The 19,543-nt window shown below is 33.6% G+C and overlaps 2 pseudogenes; both read right to left on the bottom strand.

The window, feature by feature from the left end:
• LOC120598827 (sodium/potassium-transporting ATPase subunit beta-3-like) overlaps positions 1-18,162 on the bottom strand; it is a 66,469-nt pseudogene extending 48,307 nt beyond the window's left edge.
• Positions 18,163-19,121: 959 nt separating this feature from the next.
• Positions 19,122-19,240, bottom strand: LOC120599036 (uncharacterized; annotated as a pseudogene).
• Between the last annotated feature and the right edge of the window lie 303 nt (positions 19,241-19,543).

The following is a 19,543-nucleotide window of genomic DNA, read 5'->3' as shown; positions in this document are numbered from 1 at the left end:
TAATTATGTTTTATAAAATTAAAATTTCTTTATGACTATAACAAAGTGGCAAAACTGGGGAAATACTATTAATAGAGACAAAATTAGACTTATACCCTAAGTCTCAAAATATCTTGTAGCTCTCAAGTATAAACTCAGTCTGTTCTCTCATGAATCAGCTTCTGTATATATTGCTTCAAGTGTGGATCACATATACAGTAACTACAAGGTTAAAGAAGATACCAAGTAATGCTGCAAGTTCTACTGAAACTAGAAAATGCATACTTTGTAACCAGATATTCATTCCAAATTATTTCCTATTAAAAAAATTGAATAAGAGATATCTTAAATTCATTTTCAGGTTATCCACACTCTTGAATATTGCCCAGGTTATTCTCAGAAATGGACCATTAAATATCTAGTTCTCAGGAAAACTAGGATCATGAGTTATTTCTTATTGCAATTTATTTAGGAGGAAAAGGCACAGAAAAATGTCAGTTAAAATTAAATTATCTTTATTTTGTGCATCTTGTGTCCGTGCAAACTCCATTTTAACAAAGGACATTTTTTACATTTATTTACATATTAATTTAACCATTTCCAAGTTTATTTCCAAGTTAAAATGTGGAACACATACGTATGTGTGTGTGTGTTTCTACTGATATCTATGTTTTGGTATTAATATCATAATGGATTCCTAAAAAGAACTGAGAAATAATTTTTTATATGACCTTATATAATCTCAATTATAAAAATATAAATTACAAATTTAAAATATCAAGCTTGGGCCTTTTAAAGTTACTTGTACCTATTCATCTTCCTCTGAGTAAAGATCTCATTGTTCCATAAGTATAGCATTTTCCTTTGTTACTTTCTAGAATTTTTAATTTCTATTTTGAATTTCATTTTGTTCTAGAGCAGTGGCTCTCAAATTTTAGTATGAATCACAATCACCTGGAGAGAGCGTTAAAACAGATTTCTAGGCACACTCCCAAAGATTGTTTCAGTAGCTCTGGGTAAGGCCCAATAACGTGCATTTCTAACAAGTCCCCAAGTGATCTAATGCTGCTGAGTCGGGGCCACACTTTGAGAACCACCCACAAAGGCTTGCCTAGCAGTGTCTAATTTCCAAGTAAAGCTTTTGTTTTTGGTCAATTTTTTTACTATTGATTTCTTAATGGAGTGAATTTTTATCAGAAAATCAAGGTCACTTAAGGCAACTTTGGTTCAAGGAAGATAAAGACCTCATACCAGGGATGGTCACACCCCACCACACCTACCTCAGCCCTTTGAAGTTATCTCTGTTCTTTTCCCTGGCAAAATAGTACAACCTTTTCCCAGGCAGAATAGTATAATGTATTTATCAATGACTTTACTTAGTTGAAGAATCAATGTCTTCCTTTTGTCATTTTTGGGTCTGGTATGTATCCAGTTAACCTATAAACCCAGAATTTAGAACCGAGCGTATGTGAAGTACTGAGTAATGATTACACAAAATCTTCCAGAACTTCCTGAGATCCATGTGACTTCACATAATTCTCGTGATGAAATGTTCAGTATACACTTGATTTATCTTTAGAAAGGTTTACAATTGTTATTTTTTTAAGACATGAATATTGAATTTCATAATTTTAAGCAATGAATTCTTCATAAAATATTTTTTTGCTTTCATATAGCAAGAAAATGCATGCAGCTTGGCAAATACGCAATTTATTTTATTTATATTGAACCATCTGCTTGCTGGGCAGTTTTTTCACTAACAAGTCTATCTAAAGAATTCTTTTTTAAACAAGCCACTCTTGAAAGCATTGCCAATTAGTTTTAACTTCACAAAATGAATGACAACCTGATGAATGCCATCACAGAACACATCATTACTTGAAAATTTGGCAGTTATAAAGAAATTCACAAAGGCAGTAATTAAAATTAGCAGAAAAAGGCAAGCTGCTTCAACTTGGTGTTTTCAACAAAAACTTATCCTTATATGTTAATGATGGCTTTCAGTGGTATTTAACAACTTTTCTACATATAGTATAAATCTCCTTCTTTGATTTTGCAACTCTAATCTTCAGCAATAAATGAAAATAGAGTGCAGTGTTAGCATTTTAAGAAGGAATAATATAAGATATTATAATTATTCTTATCTCTTATTCTATAATGCAAGATTCATTATAGCAGTAGCATGACATCACTGTTAATATGTTTCAGAATATTTGAAGAATGGAGAAATATAAGCATCTTGTATGAATCAAATAAAACTGATGATAAGTTCAAGCCATATATCAAACTCAATGTGTGAACATTAATATATTTCTCAGTATATGGTATATACGAATAGAGAAGTGAAGAATATCCTTCAGCAGTGAGAAACAGTTGTCAAAGGTACTATCAATTTTACAACTCTCCTGTTTAAATCTATTTAAAAGTAACAGCTCTGCAACATTTAAATTGTGCTACAACACCAAAATAGTAAGGGCGTAATTTCAAGCACTGGTGAATTACATATATCAATATGATTATTAGCTGATTTTGAATGGTATATAATACACGGAGTAACCATTTCCATGGGGAGATGTCTATGAAATAAATTTTAAAATTGAATCAATATTTCGAGTATAATAATTGCTTGAACAAAAAGTGAAGATTTCTTTTCATATCAATGGAATATTGCTAAAGACAAACCTAAGTGGAAAATGTACTTATTAAGGAAAAGAACAAATAAATCAACGTATTAACTTAGAATAGGAAATTCTGAAAGCTGGTGAAAATAAGACATTTATTTAACTGCTCCAAATGGCTATCCACCTGTCCAAAAACTATTTTTAAAATTTTTATTGTATAATGAATTTCTATGTGTAGTTCAGTCTATTTCTTGACTCTACATTCTATCCATGGGTCAGTAACACACTAATTAAAGAACCTTTATATATGTTGTATTATCTACTAAGACTTTACTTCCTTATATATTTTCCCTTTCAGTGTACCCTAGCTACTCTTCAATGTTTATTTCTCCATATGAACTTTAGTCTGTACTTAACTAGTTTCATTTCAAAGAAATCATTATATTTATCGGGATTGAGTTAAATCTAACAAGCCTCTTAAGTTTTCTGATCTCAACTTTCTTTTGCTTTCTTATACATTATAATGTTTATTTGAGAAACAAAGCCCCAAAATTTTACATAGATTTTAGAAATGACCTTGCTCTTCAAGGACAGTGGCACTGCATGCATTGTACAGTCAAATAAAGAACGTACACTCAAAGATAATTGTGGATAGAATTACAAAGTTATTCGATTAAAGACATTATTTTAAAAACAAAACACTAAAATATCAACTTATTTTATTAGGATTCTAGGAAGTCAACAAGCCAACAGAAAGATTATTATATACTCTTTAAACCTAGTGGTAATTTCCTAAATAATATTTATGAATGTAAATCAGTTTTCTTCATAAGGTATACTCCTATTTGCCACATTAAAATATTCTTTTAAGTTAGTTCCAAGTGTTACTATACTTTTTAGTTATAGATATTTTCACTAACATAATATGATCAAATAAATTACAATATGTATTTCCTATTTTTAGGAATTGTTTATATTTGAAAACGCTTATCTATTTGCTAGTGACTATTCTAAATAAGGAATGAACTGTGTATTGACACTGAAGAATTTATTCTAACATCCCTTGAAATTGGCAAATAAAATTACTTCAAATATTAATGACCAAATCATTATGCTTAAGGAACTCTACTCATGAGAGTTAAGAATAGGACTCAAAGCACGACAGCAAGTGCATATAAAAAACAAAATCGATTCACAACAAAACGCAAAGGATACATAATGAATTAGTGTTTTGACCTTTACTTTTAATAATACATTCGTGTTTGACTCTGTCATCCAAACATACAGTTTCAGTGTAAGTTGCCTTCTTCACTTAAAATGCACCACCAATTATTAATCTGAGTTTCAAAAGACTGCTTTGTTTTTACAATTTGTGAATTAGAATTTTCTAATTCAAGTTGAGAAATCATTTTTATATGAGGAATATATTATTGAAAATAGTTAAATTCTACATTATTTATGGTGAGTCACATGATTAAAAATCTTTTTTAAGCAATTTGAATTAATGGTGAAAAGTACCTGTTATCAAAATAAAACAAAAAGTTTGATGAAACTATATATATTTTATAAAAGCAAAATAATCTGATTAAACTGTATAATTTCAGAACTTTTGCTTTATTTCTATAATATGTATTATAATAATATATACACACATATATACACCATTTAAGCACACATATAAAAAAGTTATACTTGATAGATTTTTATTAAATTTCACTACCAAACTAGTTTCTATTAAATTGGCTTGGAACTTCAGTTTTATTTTAAAGAATTGAGGAAACTAGAGCAATTTGCTTTCTTTTCTCATTTAAAAAAAATTATTGAGGTGACACTTTGCTGTCATACAGTGTTCATTCTTAAAAAATGAAATCCATGATTTTTTTTTTTTTAAACCTAGAGACACAAGCTAAGATCAAGGGAACAAAAGCTATAATTTTCTAACAGGTAGAAGAAATGACTATTGAAAAAACTGCATTCGAAACTTACAAAGTAACTTCGAATGATCTTATTTATGTCCACCTTCCAGACACATATTTTCTACTGGTTGAGTATATTGAATAACAATTCCACTTATCAATTATCTAGTTTCTTCAATATGAATTTAATAAGAGAGGTTTTTTTTTTAATCTTGGTTTAAATATCATATCCAATATACATAGCCTGACCACTCATTTTATAACTGAAACAAATGCTATATATGTACTCATAAACCATAAATTGTATATTTTTCCATAGTATTTATCACATTCTAAAATAGTATATGATTTATGATGTTTCTAGTGTTTAATCTGCCTCATTCCTCAGGAATGTAACTGCCATGAAGACAGGTTATTTTTTTTTTCTGCTTTATTCACAAGTGTATCCCAAAAAATTTGTACAATCTCTAGCATTAAATATTTTCTTATGAGAAATCTATTATACTGGACCTTAAGATAATCAAATAGTTTATATAGGTTATACATAGACTCAAGCAACCATCTCCTACTTTAAAGACTTAACTTTTCTTTGACAATAAATGATGGGAAAATGAGTCAATTTAATAAATTACACAAACTAAATTTAAAGTTCACAGATTTAATGGGGTAATAATTTGGTATTTTCCAAAATGGAAAACTACTGATTGGTATAGAAAGCAGGTCATGACTGTTACTAAAATCCCATCAAAATGGTAATGAGCAAGACAGAGCACATGATAGGTTTTGAGAGGGAACTGAAAGAGGAAGAAAATTGAGAGAGGTGAAGAAAATGGCAGAGATAACAGACTGGCAGAATGGTGCAGCAAAAGCCTAAGGTGAACACTGTCTGAGCAAAAGCCTAGGGTGTTTCTGTCTGAGCAATGTTTCAAATAGTTGAATTAAGTTCAGAAAGAAATGGTATGGTTTGGTAGAATCTGCCTTTAAAATTCAAACAGAGTTTGGATTTAAATGTATATATGAGCTATCTACTTAATAGAAAATGCTTAATAAACTAAGCATGGTACCATATTAAATGGAGATTTAAAGCTATTTAAAATTAATTTTTTAAAAAATACAAGTGTGTTAGTATTTAAAGATAAGCTATTTAATTTGTTTAAGAAAACTGTAAGAAAAATCTATCTCCTGCTACTTTCTCCTTTAAATTTCAGTCACATTAGTGGGCTTATCACTCTAATATGCCACATTCTTTGAACCTACAAGAATTTGCTGTTGCTGCTCCTCTGGTTGAAATATTTTTTCTTCACAGTTCTGCCTACTTTCTATCACTTATCTCTCAGTTCAAATGTCACCTTTACTGAAAGACCCTTATGAGCACTCTAGCTAGCTCATGTAGTACCACTCAAATCTCACCAGGCACTTGAGGTATCAGCTACGAATTTCATTTACTTTGTAAATTATGTAACTATGCAGTTAGGTGAACATATTTAAAATATTTATACTATTTACTTACTTTCTGTATCCTCCATGGTTCCCCCTGCCCCATATAAAAAGGAAAGTTCTCTGATAATTAAAGGTTATTTTCTTTCTGCCATTTTCACCATGATATTTGATTACCATAACAATACCTGAAACATAGTTGCTATTCAATATATTATTCTTGAATCAATTAATTATTCTGAGCAGTCCATTAATTTTGGCCTCAGGAATAGCAACTTGCCAAAATACTTTAGGAGTGTTTGGTGGATGTGGTCCATGTTAATACTTCCACTTAAGAATAACAAACTTGTATTTTGCTTTTTAAAAATACGTTAAATTAAATGACTTAAATACAGAAGCTGTGCCAATTATTTATGTCGAGATTTTAGTTTATTACTTGTGAAAATAGAAATATAAAAGTAATTATTACCAATTAATATATATACATTAATATAAAAATTTACTGTGTTCATGGTTTTTAACAATGTAATAAATTAGAATTATAGTGTTCTATAGTAGAGAAGATAAAGCAAGATCATTCAAGTCAAATCAATTTATGAATTATAGAGTAAGATTGTTATATCATTAATCTGTATACCAACATTTCCTGTCACTATAACATTTTAAGTAAATTTACATTTATATATAGTATGTTATAGATAGTATATATGTATAAAGTATGTTTATATGTGTATATATGTACAAACACACACTCTGTTATTAAAGATTTTTTTTTTATTATTTACCAGAGTGGTTTTGGCCCCCAGAGAACATTTGGTATTGTCTGGCAATGTCTTTGGTTGTCACAACCGAAGAATGCTTCTGCTATCTTGTGGATAGAAAGCAGGCATGCTGCTAAACCTGCTGCAGTGATCCACAGGATGACCTCCCATAACAGAATTATAGTCAATAGAGCTGTTATAAACTGGATGTTTGGGTCTCGAAATTCATACATCGAAGCCCTTCTACCTCTTCCTTCAAGTGACGTATTAGAAGGTGGAGCCTTTGGGAGATATTTAGGACTAAATGAGGTCATGAGAGGAGAACTCTCATAAATGAGGTTAGTGCACTTAAAAGAAAGATGAGAAAGCTTGTTTCTCTCTGTTCTCTACCATATGTGGATAAAATGAGAAGTCAACAGTTTTCAACCCACAAGAGGTGTTGCACCAGAACACAACAATGCTGACACCCTGATCTTGGACTTCCAAGCTCTAGAACTGTGAGAAATAAATTTCCATTGTTTATAAACCACCCAGTCTGTGGTACTTTGTTGTAGCACCCAAAATAGACTAAAATAAGAGCTAAGGTTGAGAAATCCTTACCTAGAGATAGGTTTTTAATTATTTTGATATTTAACTTCCTTTGTAACACATAGCTCTGCAATTAAAATTGCCAATTCTCCAACAGTGGGAAAAAGATAGTTCAATTTTAGTTACTTAGCAGTTTTTTTAGTTATGGCAATGTTCAGTACAACTATAGTATCCTTGTAATCATGGCATTCAAATTAGCAACCAAAGAAATTCCTTAACTTCAGTTTGATACAACTAAGTTGATAGCCTTCCTTTGGATCACTTTACAATACTCTATTTGAAACATATTTTTATTTTATTTATGTTCTAGATTTAATAGGTATGGTACCTTTCAGAATTTTCAGGCTTAGTTGGTTCATCTGATATGAGTAGTAATGTTATTTTAGAACAAATATCCTAGGTGTTCTGCAAAGGCATCTTGATGATTCTTTTGCATAATGGTGTTTGTCATCAGAGAAAAATGAACAAGTATTTCATGGCACTGCTCTGCTCAGTATGTTTCTGACACATAATTTGGATGATGAAATGAATAACATCACCTACAGTAGCAAAGTCAGATTGTGGTATTTCATGAGGCCAAACACCAACTGGGGAAAAAAAAAACAAAACAAAAAACAAACAAACAAAAAAAACACCATGAGATTATCTTGTGCCTCCTCCATGCGATAAATAATTGTAGAATGAAAAATTCAAAAAGAAAAACAGAAAAAAACTAAATGTATCATTAATGCGCATCTGGAAATACATTAAACAAAAATGTTTAAAACTCTCAGTTTGGGAGAACAAAAGAATGGAGTGGGTAACGGAGACAAATATAAGAAAATATTTTGACAGTTGGTACTTATTACCTCTGCTATCTTAATATATTTTAAAATGCTTTATTACAGATATACACTATTTGAATAACTGTCCTTTTTACCATCTTTTCTTATCTGAGTGAAAAGTTTATTCAGAAACCAGGATGATTGCAAATGAAAACAAATAACAAAGTCCAAGTTAGTAGAAGGAATTAAATAACAGAGGTCAGACTAGAAATAAAGGAAATAAAGACTAAAAAGACAATAGAAAAGAACAGTGAAAGAGCTGGTTCTTTTTTTTTTTTTTTGAAAGGTATACAAAATGGATGAACCTTTAGCTAGACTTACCAAGAAAAAAGAGGACTCAAAAGCAGAAATGAAAAAGGAGATTTACAACAGATACTATAGAAATGCAAAGGATCATAAATGACTACTATGGAAAATTATATACCAACAAATTGGACAACCTAGAAAATGAATAAATTCCTAGAAATATATAACCCAGCAAGACTGTATCATATAGAAATAAAAAATCTGAACAGACCAATAACTAATAAGGAGGTTGAATCAGTAATAAAAGGTCCCAACAAATGGAAGTTCAGGACCACATGGATTCAGTTGTGAATTCTACCAAATGCTTAAACAAGAATTAATATCAACCTTTCTCAAACTCTTCTAATCTGATAGCAAAACCATCCAAGGATGGCACAGGTAAAGAGAATTACAGGCCAATAATAAACACAGATTTTCAGTATATTAGCAAGTCGAAGTCAACAATATACTAAAAGGATCATACACTATGGCCAACTGAGATTTATTCCAGAGATTCAAGGATAGTTAAACATCTGCAAATCAATGCAATACATCACATTAACAAAATGGATAAAAATCATATGATTATCCCAATACATGCAGAAAAAACATTTGACTAAATTCAACATCCATTTATGATAAAAGCACTCAACGAAGTAGGGATAGAGGGAACATACCTCAGTCTAATAAAGACCATACAGGACAAGCCCATAGCTAACATACTCAACATTGAAAAGCTTTTCCTCTAAGTTCAGGAACAAGACAAGAATGACGACTCTTGCCAATTTTATTCAACATAGTGTGGAAGTCCTAACCAGAGCAACTAGGCAAAAAAAAAGAAAAAAAGAAAAAAAAGAAAAGACGTCCAAATTGGAAAGGACAAATAAACTGTCACTATTTTCAGATGACATGATACTATATATATATGTGTGTGTGTGTGTGTGTGTGTGTGTGTGTGTGTATACACACACACACACACACTTATATATATATATATATATATATATATATATATATATATAACCCTAAAGACACCACCAAAAACTGTTAAACTAATTTAATGTTGCAGTATCCAAAACCAATATCCAAAACTTTTCCATTTCTGTAAGCTAATAAAGAATATCCAAAAGAAAACAATCTCATTTACAATTGCATCAAAATAAAATACCCAGAAATAAATCTAACCAAGAAAGTAAATGACCTGTACACTGAAAATTATAAGGCATTGACAAAAAAATTTGAAGATGACACATAACTTAAAAGATATTCCATGTTCATGGATTGGAAAAATATTGTTAAAATGTCCATTCTATTCAAAGCCATCCACAGATTAAATATAATCCCTACCAAAATCCCCCCAAAATTTTTCACATAAATAAGGCAAATAATCCTAGTTTGTATGGAACCACAAAAGACCTCAAAATGTGGAAGCAACCTTGAGAAAAAAGAACAAAACTGGAGGCATCATGCTTCCTTATTTCAAACGACACCACAAAGCTACAGTGACCAAAACAGTTTGGTATGGCATAAAAATAAGTCAATCAATGGAACAGAATCAAAAGCCCAGAAATACATTCATACGAAGAAGCCAAGAATATACAGTGGGGAAAAAAGAGTCTCTTCAATAAATGGTGTTGGAAAAACTAGACAGCCACATGCAAAATAATAAAATCAATCCATTATCATATACCGTACACACAAAAAATTTAACTCAACATGGATTAAACATTTGAATGTAAGACCTAAAATCATAAACCTCCTAGAAAAAAACATAGGTGGTAAGATTCTTGACATCAGTCTTGGCAATGATTTTTTTGGATATGATTCCAAAAGCAAAAGTAACAAAAGCAAAAATAAACAAGTGCCGTTGCATCAAACTAAAAAGCTTCTGCACAGCAAAAGAAACCATCAACAAAATAAAAAGGCAACCTACAGAATGAGAGAAAATATTTGCAAATCATATCTGATAAGGGGTTACTAGCCAAAAAATATAGAGAACAATGTAATGGCCTGCTGAAATGTGAAAGGGTTAAAGAATAATTAAAACCTGAAACTGGACAAAGGAAGTCTATAACTTAGGCCTAGTTTCTGGAACCCCTAACCACATTCTGTTAATCATGAAACTTGTAACAATGAGCTCATACGCTAACTGCCAATTTTAGCCTGTGTAACCCTGCTTGCTTGCGTGGCATGAAAAATAATCAATTGTATATAAGCTGAAAATTACTGTTTGGCCATCGCCCATGGGAACATTGGCTATTGTCCATGGGAACATAGGCAATCACCCATAGGAACATAACATTCTAACACAAGCTTTCTGCTTCTGTACTTCCCGCTTGCACACCTGACCAGTGGGTTGACAGGTAGTGAATAGGAGAAAGATAGACTTTTGTGTTTAAGACAGAATGAGGAATGGGATTTGGGGCTTAAAAACCTTGTATCTTGGCATTTCGAGGCTGCTCCTTTGCAAGGACAGCCGCCGGCTAATAAACTGTCTCCTGGTTAAGAGCACTCAAGTTGGGTCTGGTTATTCTGGACACAACAAACAATACAATACAATAGGGAAAATACAAAATAGCGAAAATACAAAACAATGGCAAAAATCAATCCAATTAAAAAGTAGGCAAAAAATTTGTATAGATGTTTTTTGAAGAAGATAGTTAGATGGCCAACATACACATGAAAAGGTGTTCATCACTAATCAGAGAAATGTAAATCAAAACTACAATAACATATTGCCTTAAGTCTATTAGAATAACTTATCAAAAAGACAGGGAACAACAAGTGTTAATGAGGATGTGGAGAAAAGTGAATGCTTGTGCATTCTTGGTAGGAATACAAATTGGTGCAACCACTATGAAAAACAATATGGAGATAGCTAACCAAGTAAAATCAAAAATGGAAATTCTTATAAATACCTAGGTAATAAATGTGCAGGGTATGCAAAACAGAAAATATTTATATTTACCTTTTTATAAGCCTTTTCATTTCAGATAAAGTCAAGATATAGTCTTGTCAGAACCTATTAACATTGTTTTCAAATAAATAGAAGCCATATAAATGATTCATTTTGATAGATATTTTAAGGGAAATTTTTATTGTTGCTGAATCTAGTTGCAATGTTCAAACATAATTTACTTTTAAATTTTGAAAAATTTTAGTATTTGATATTAATTTCAAATTGAGCTAAGGTGGGTATGTGTGCATGTATGGATGTCCTTACATAGGGTTTATAGATTCTAATAATATCATACTAAAATTATTTAATATTGTAAGACAGGAATTTAAACATAGATATTAACTTATCCTAAAAAAAGTATTACTTCTAACATCAAATTCAGTATAAGCAACCACATTTTTAGTTAAGGAATTCTCATCAGCTGCTATTGTCTTTGAAAATAGTTGACATTAAATTAGATTATATATTATACTCAAACTCTTACTTGATGTTCATTTGTGCATGTGTATTTTTTTATATTTTCCATTAACCTTTGCTAAAGACTTAGAAAATATTTTTTTTTGTAAAACAAATAGTAACTTAGTAACATAATCATAGTATGTTTATATTTTACCAAATACATAAACAAATCACTAGAATTTAGTGGCATTGTTTCATTCACATATTCATTCTGTTTAGCTTGGTATCCAACCTTCTTTCAACTTCATCTTTAATTGCACTATCTCCCTCATTTCACATATCCTATTACATGCAAACGCTTGTCATTTATACTTCTATAATGTATGAAATTTACCTTTGCCTTTCTCATTATCCTGCATTTGTTTAATGCTTCAAAGACATCCTGATGTAACTAACAAAAAGAATCTACTGTGTCTCCATTTGTGAAGAGAGTGAGTTTCTCTAAAGGATGAGGTTCTTTTTTAGAAAGGTATAGTGGGTTTATTCTGTTTATTATTTCCCCTTAGGAGATACTAGCAAGTTCGTAAAAAACAAAAACAAAACACAAGCCCACAAAGGACACTATGCCTCCATGGATTCTATGATGAAATATTGGTAACCCTTAATAAAATAAAAAATTTTCAGTAAATACCTAGGCTGACTGTAGAAATGGTTCTGCATAGACTAAAAATACAGCTCTACAGCTGCACTAGATTGGTGCTTACACAAGATTAGTCTTTAAGGTTCTCAATAATCTGCTACAGCCTACACATATACAGGACTCCCTTTTGTACTATGTGTACTCCATCCAGGTAAATGTTTACTCTCCTTCCTGAGAGCATCCTGCACCATCTATGCTTATGATTTTTTCATTGTATTCTTCCTCTATAGAATGATTTATTTTCCCAACTTTACTGTCAGTTGAATTCCAGGCTTAAATGACACATCTGTGCTACCATCTTCCAGTTCTCAAGCAGACTTGAATTCTAACTGAAAAGTTCCAAACGACACAGCCAAAGAGAATGGAATTGGCATATATTTATAGTTAGACTGACACCCTACAGGGGGTGACAATAAACTGGGTATGGCTAAAGATGTGAGTCAGACCCTACACTGTAGTTTACAAAGGGGCCCTTGGCTCTTGCAGTGTGAGGTAGGGTCAACTGTGGAGCAAACTCAGGATATTAAGATCACTGAGCTACAAAGACTTGAATGCTCAGTCTAGACAGGTCTATCATGCTACGTTTAAGGCCCTAGTTGAGAAAACTTGGGTTACTGAAGCTTAGAATGGTAACATCTGTGTGGATATGTTTTTTAAAATTGTAACTCTGAGCCCTCAGAGTCTTCAGAGGGAGTTCACCCTTTCCTGAAAAGCACTGGCAGTTCCCTAATGTAGGAATACCCTGCAAAGTCCTCTTCCTGTAAGGCAACAGGGTGCCCCTTCATGTGCTGTCCCCACCCACTCTTCTGGCTGCCAGACTGATTAGTAAGGTTAAATTCCAGAATAACCTAGATGGATATATGACCATTTTGATAATCCACGAAACCATCATTAAATTGGGTAGATCCAGCAGCAGATCATTGTAGGATAGAAATGGTACATCTAGAGTGGAGCTAGAGCAGGACTAGAAGACCTAAATTGCATGAGCACATAGCTAGATTCCCATGTTACCCACTGTATTTGCATCCTTCCCTCACCTTGTATCTATGGTATATGAGGGAATAAAAAAAAAAAAAATCCAACCTTGGTTTATGGAAAGATTGGCTCAGAATATAAAGCAAACCAAAAATGGAGTCTACGTTGCAGTCACACTTACAAGTAGCTTTGAACGACAATGTGTGAGTGAAAATCTTCCCAAATAACAGAGTTTCTATCATTACAACTGTTCCTTTAGAGATATGGCCTGAGATGAGTATACATGTGGAATTTGAGGCAATGGTGAATGGCCTGAAAATTGACTTTCAGGACTATCAAATAAAAGGAGACCTAGGAGAGAGGCACATGAATGGACAAATGTAAATGGACATCAAATGTGAAAATTTTCACAACACGTATAAATGCCCATCAGAGAGTACTCACCATCGAAGAAGCACTGAAATACCAAGTAGACAAAATTACTCAGGCAGTCGATTGACATTAGATAGGCTTTGTCACTGGTTATACATCTTGCATGACAAGTACAGGAATGTTGTAATCATTCAGTTACAGATGGAGATCACATATGCCAAACAGCCTGGACTCTCACAATCTAGCTCTACCTTCTCATAATGTTCAGTCTCTCAGAAAGAAAGACCAGGTTGGAATGGCTCATATGTCATTGCTCCTTGAGAAGATAAACCATCCATTTAGTGGCAAATTGACTCTACTAGGTTCCTCCATCCTCAAAGGCATAACAAGTCATTCTTGCAGGAATTGATACCTATTTTCAGTTTGAGATTTTTTGTAGCCACAGAGCCCCAGTCAGCACCACTACCTAGGGAGTTACAAAATGACTGGTACACAGCCATAATGTTTCACACAATGTAGCATGTAGCCAGGAACATATTAACACTTAAGGAGGTGTAAGACAATCCAACTGGCACATATACTCAATAGAAAATAATTAGCATAGTTATTTCTTAAGGAAGCCCAATAAAATTTGCATTACCATTATACACATATTAAGCTTTCCCAATGGACCCATGAAGATTCAGAATTACAGGGATTGTAGCCTCTACATAATAATTGTAATAGAACTTTATATTCTGGATATCGGGTTAAAAAAGAATCTAATGGTGTAATCACATGTTTTCTAAATACAGATCATAACTTAAACTTTATTAAACATTATAGAAAAAATTTCAGACAGATGAGAAAAATAAGCATGTTTAAAGCTGTATTACAGAAATATGACTTGTTACTTGAGTCTTTAAATATATTTTTAATTGATAAAAACAAGGAAGCCAGAACCAAATAAGCAGGCTATCATCACATTAACAAACTTATTTCCACTCTCAATTCTCACAGCTAATACTGGTGCACATAATGGTGTGCCACAAGATATGACAGACAAATGTAGACATATAATGAACTAGAAATTGCATAATTTCAGGTAAAAGCATGATTTGAGGAACTTCAGAAAAATTGTTTTTCCCAAATATATCACAGAATACACTGAAAAAGCTACTTTAAATTCCACCATTTGTTTTTTGTTTTAGTGCAATATATCCCCTCATGTACATACTGTGTGCGTATTATATTAAGTACAAGATTTTTTTAGAGATGGATTAGAAGTAAAGGTTCTGCTCCCAGAAATAGTCTAAGTGGCTAGAGACAATCCCACATACATATATATTGTTGAGAAAAATAATCTTGTCAACAAAAATCCTCTTCCTACCAATATAGAAGGAGCAGAGGGCAATTGTGTAAGTAGCGACAAACATGCAGGTAAAGTAAAAAAAGAGTGGTTACAGAGTCTGTACGGAATTTCATGCAATTCATACAGAAAAATAAAAACATCTCTCATTTTCTTAAAAGCAAAAATGTACATCTCATGATTTCTTCCAATACTCCTCCTGGGGACCTTCTAAATTAATCTTGGAGTTTTGTATTCAGTTTCAAGAATCAAAAGGCCAAGGATCTTGTGATTAAAAACCAAAAGGTATTGTGTTCTGAAGCAGATGCCCTAATAGAGTGGGGAAGAAGTGTCTCCCTCTTTATTAAACAAAGAAGGCCTAACCACTACAGTTTACATGTACACACATTTTTACTAAGGCCATGAGGAATATAGGTATAAAATATTAAAATATTTAAACTTTTCTCACTCTCATATTTTTATGCTGAGTCAATGGCTTTCAAATTACCCTTGGGTATGCTTTGAATTTAAAAATAAAATTTTATTAATATGGATTGATGGCATGAGCTTTTTCCATTGGTTACATAGTTCTGCTTAAGAGATATCTCCCTTGAAAGAGCTGACTGAGAATTCTGTTTAATGAAGGTGTCTAATTTAATAGATTGGTTTTATAGTCAAAATCACTATTCAATGCCACAGTTAAGTGTACCTTTTCTATGAGGAACCAATACCACAGAGACCAAGCCCTTCTAAGGCAAATTATGCCCTTAATGATTTCAACCTGAGGATTAACACTGGTGCTGCCAGTGCTTTTATTTTCCTGGAAACATGGAGACCAAGCCCTTCTAAGGCAAATTATGCCCTTAATGATTTCAACCTGAGGACTAACACTGGTGCGGCCAGTGCTTTTATTTTCCTGGAAACGTGGAAAGGATGAAAAATCTAGTTCTGGTATTCACTCTACCGTCCTTTAATCATCTGCATTTCTGTCACACAACACATTCTTGCTTTCCATACCAAACATAACTCTCACAGTCTTTCTCCACTTGCATTGATCAGTAGAATTTCTGCCTTTTAAATTTAAACAAAACTTGTCACCTACTGTTTCTTCTTTCTGTTCTTCATGGAATTATGCATCTATCGATCCTCTATCTCACGTTTTCTGTCATTTTCATAGGATTTGGGTAGAAGTGGAAATAGGGATTGATAGTTGCCATCTTAGAATCCTAAATTATAATTCTGAAACCTGTGCATGTTGGTGTTTCATTCCTGCTGCCTGGAAAACTTTTTCATTCCCTGCCATTTTCCTAACATACACCTGAGAAAACTCTTAGGTAAATTTGAAGACACAAGGAACCTTCCGTCCAGAGTGACATCTGAAAGCCCTTTCCATATTTAAAGAATATATTAACATGTAGTTACTGGGAAGCAGTGCCTTGTTCTCTACTACAAAAGCCAAACACTTCAGATGCTAGACGTCTTTGTTCCATAGACAACTTACATGTACGGTATGGGTATATGACCTAAGATTTGCCAGTTGATATACTATCTAGGGCTCTGAATTCATAAAATGGTATGCAGAAGCATATTATCCAGACAATCTATTTCTAATAAGTTAATGTTCTGTGTAGTTGATTTTGCTATTTTCGACCAAGATCAGTGATGGATACAAATACTGGTAACAGGGTGGTATAGGCTTCCAGCAAGAGATCCTCAGGTAGTAGGGACAATTTGAGACAATATCTTGCTGAATGCAGACTGCAGTACAAATTGGTGTTAGCATTAGAATTCAGCAATCCAAGATATACACTAATGAAAGAGTTCATTAAATTGATGTAGAGGACTTACTACAATGAGGTGCTCACTGAAGCTTTTGGGGTTTCAGTTGGCTACTCTCTAAACAAAAGAACAGGAGAAATTTAATAACTGCAGGGTAGATTGGCTGTCACCAATGACATAGAAAACAGAAAAATAAAATAGCACGCTAACAGGCTTTTATTACTCATCAGTCCAAGAACTATCTGTGTACCTGGCTAAATAATATCTTCTCTCCTGTAGCCTCAGGGTAAAGAAAGCAAGTGATAAGTTCAACCCTATGATTTGCTGAATTACTGCTCCATTTCATTAAAGTGAAGACGCTAGAGACTATTAAAACAGTATACCATTATTTTATATACCATTACGAAAAAGCAAAATTACTGACCTTGAGTCTTTTAGAAAGCCGAAGGTGAGCCCCTGATCACAGTCAGTGAGAAATCGCTGGGCATGACTCACTGGGAGCAGTGGTTATCCCAGGCCTGCAGGACTTCCTGGACGCCCAACAGATAAAAGCCCCTGAGAAAGTCTACTGCAACTGGCTATTTATAGGCCACGTGACTTTGTTCTTGTGCCCAACAGGAAAGGTTTCCAGCTGCTCCTGGCTAACTGTTTGCGTGAGCAGCGGGAGGGCCATAGGAAGCTCTGCTGTTCGAAGGAATATTAAAAAAGTGGGGAAGGGGGGGACAGAAAAGCAGAAAATAATGGATATTCTGCCAAATGATAAATTGAGAGAACATAATTTATATGTGGAGAACAGCACTGAGTGCTACTGGGAGGTGCTGAAGTGGAGCTAGTTCTGAAGGAGTGGGACATCCTGTAGCTCTTCAAGTTCGTGGGGCATTTCAGAGCGGCTCTCAAAGCTGAAGCCATTTTCCCAAACACAACAAACAGCTGGTGCTAGGGAAGCACCCGGGCATTCTCAGGGCCTTTGGGCCCACCAACAGCTGCCTAGAGGAGAAAATGTGGTTCCTGCTAGCGTCACTGGGCCTCCACTGCAGCTTCATCGATGACTCTTAATGCTTACCACATTTGGCACTGGGGATGTGCACTGTAGCACCAATGTGCACACAAAGCCCTTCTCCTTCAAATGGTGGAACATGGTGACCAGAGCCCGTCCCCATGGCATCATCTCTCTTGGAGATCTTCTAGCTAGAGTCTCTGGTCCCCTGCAACGTGGCACAGCAGGAGCTCTTGGGGCCATTTTGGCTCCCAAAGGGTGGTCAACCTCCTGGCAGAGGCTCACTTCTCTCTGCTGTGCCCTGGCCCCTGGGGACCTCCTCTGAGGATCCCTACATGAGCTTAGCATTGCAAACTCAGTTTTTCTGTGAGAAGCTGCAATGAAATTTTATTTAAAATACAACTGAACCATGAAATAAGGTTCTGATGTAAATTACTTTAAAATTATTAGAGAGCTACACATTTATTTAGACAAAATTTTATTATGTATTACTCTTATAGTCCGTAAAGGAAACTAATGGAATTAAACTAGTTATGGTATTACTAGAGTGTCTTTAAATTCTATGTCTGAAGTTTTTAATCACATTTCAGCTGCAAGGCATTAATACACTGTTTTTTTCCATGCAGTATTTTCCCTTATGTCCCCAAGACTATTAATGGTACAACAGCATCTCTTTTTTTTTTGAAGTGTTCTATTATAGCCTCTTCCAAACATAACATTCTTCTTTCAGTTTTGATGCTGGTCCATTCTAAATTTACTAAACTTCTATTTGTTCAGTTAAATCACATGGAAATTAAACAGCTCTGTCCAAAATGCAAATTTCCTGAAAAACTGAGTGTCAACAATGGAACACTGGTCTGGCCTGTCATGTCAATCTATCTTACTAACTTCTTGGCTCTTTAAATTTTAATTTCTCTCTTCTAAAGGAGTTGGCAATTTATTTTGCCTCCAGCTGAAATATATTAAATTTGATAAGCTACCCTGTTGCACCCAATTTGGTGTTAAAAGTTAACACAGCTTCTTCTACTTGTGCGATGCTTTATTTCTGTGATATCTTTAACTAGTGTGTTTTACGTGCATATAAATCATGAGTGTGATGGTTAATTTTTTTTTTTTTTTTTTTTTAGGTGAGGCCACCCTTGGTTGACCTCACAGATTGCAAGGACCTTGTCAACTTACAATCTCCTATTTTTTATTTGTTACACTTACAGCACCTGGTCTTCCTAGGTGGTCTCCCATCCAAGTGCTAACCAGGCCCCACCCTACTTAGCTTCCAAGATCTGACGAGATCGGGCTTGTTCAAGGTGGCATGGCCATAGATATAATGGTTAATTTTATGTGTTCACTTAATTGGGCCATAAGGTGTGTAGGTATTTGGTTAGATATTATTTTGGGTGTATCTGTGAGGATATTTCTGGAAGAGTTTAACATTTGAATCTGTATATTGAGTAAAGCAGATTGCTCTCCTCAGTATTCTGGGGGGTGCTTCATGCAATCTGTTGAAGGCCTGAATAGAATAAAAGGTTAAGAGAGAATTCACTCTATCTGCCTGATTGTCTCAGAGCAGCGACATCTGCCTTCCCCTCCTGTCTTTAGACGGGCTCTGGAACTATACCTTCGGCTT

The sequence above is a fragment of the Pteropus medius genome, unplaced genomic scaffold (assembly GCF_902729225.1).
Source record: "Pteropus medius unplaced genomic scaffold, Ma_sr-lr_union100, whole genome shotgun sequence".
NCBI classification, from domain to species: Eukaryota; Metazoa; Chordata; class Mammalia; order Chiroptera; family Pteropodidae; genus Pteropus; species Pteropus medius.
The sequence above is the reverse complement of the archived record's forward strand: the minus strand, read 5'-3'. Positions and strand labels throughout refer to the sequence as shown.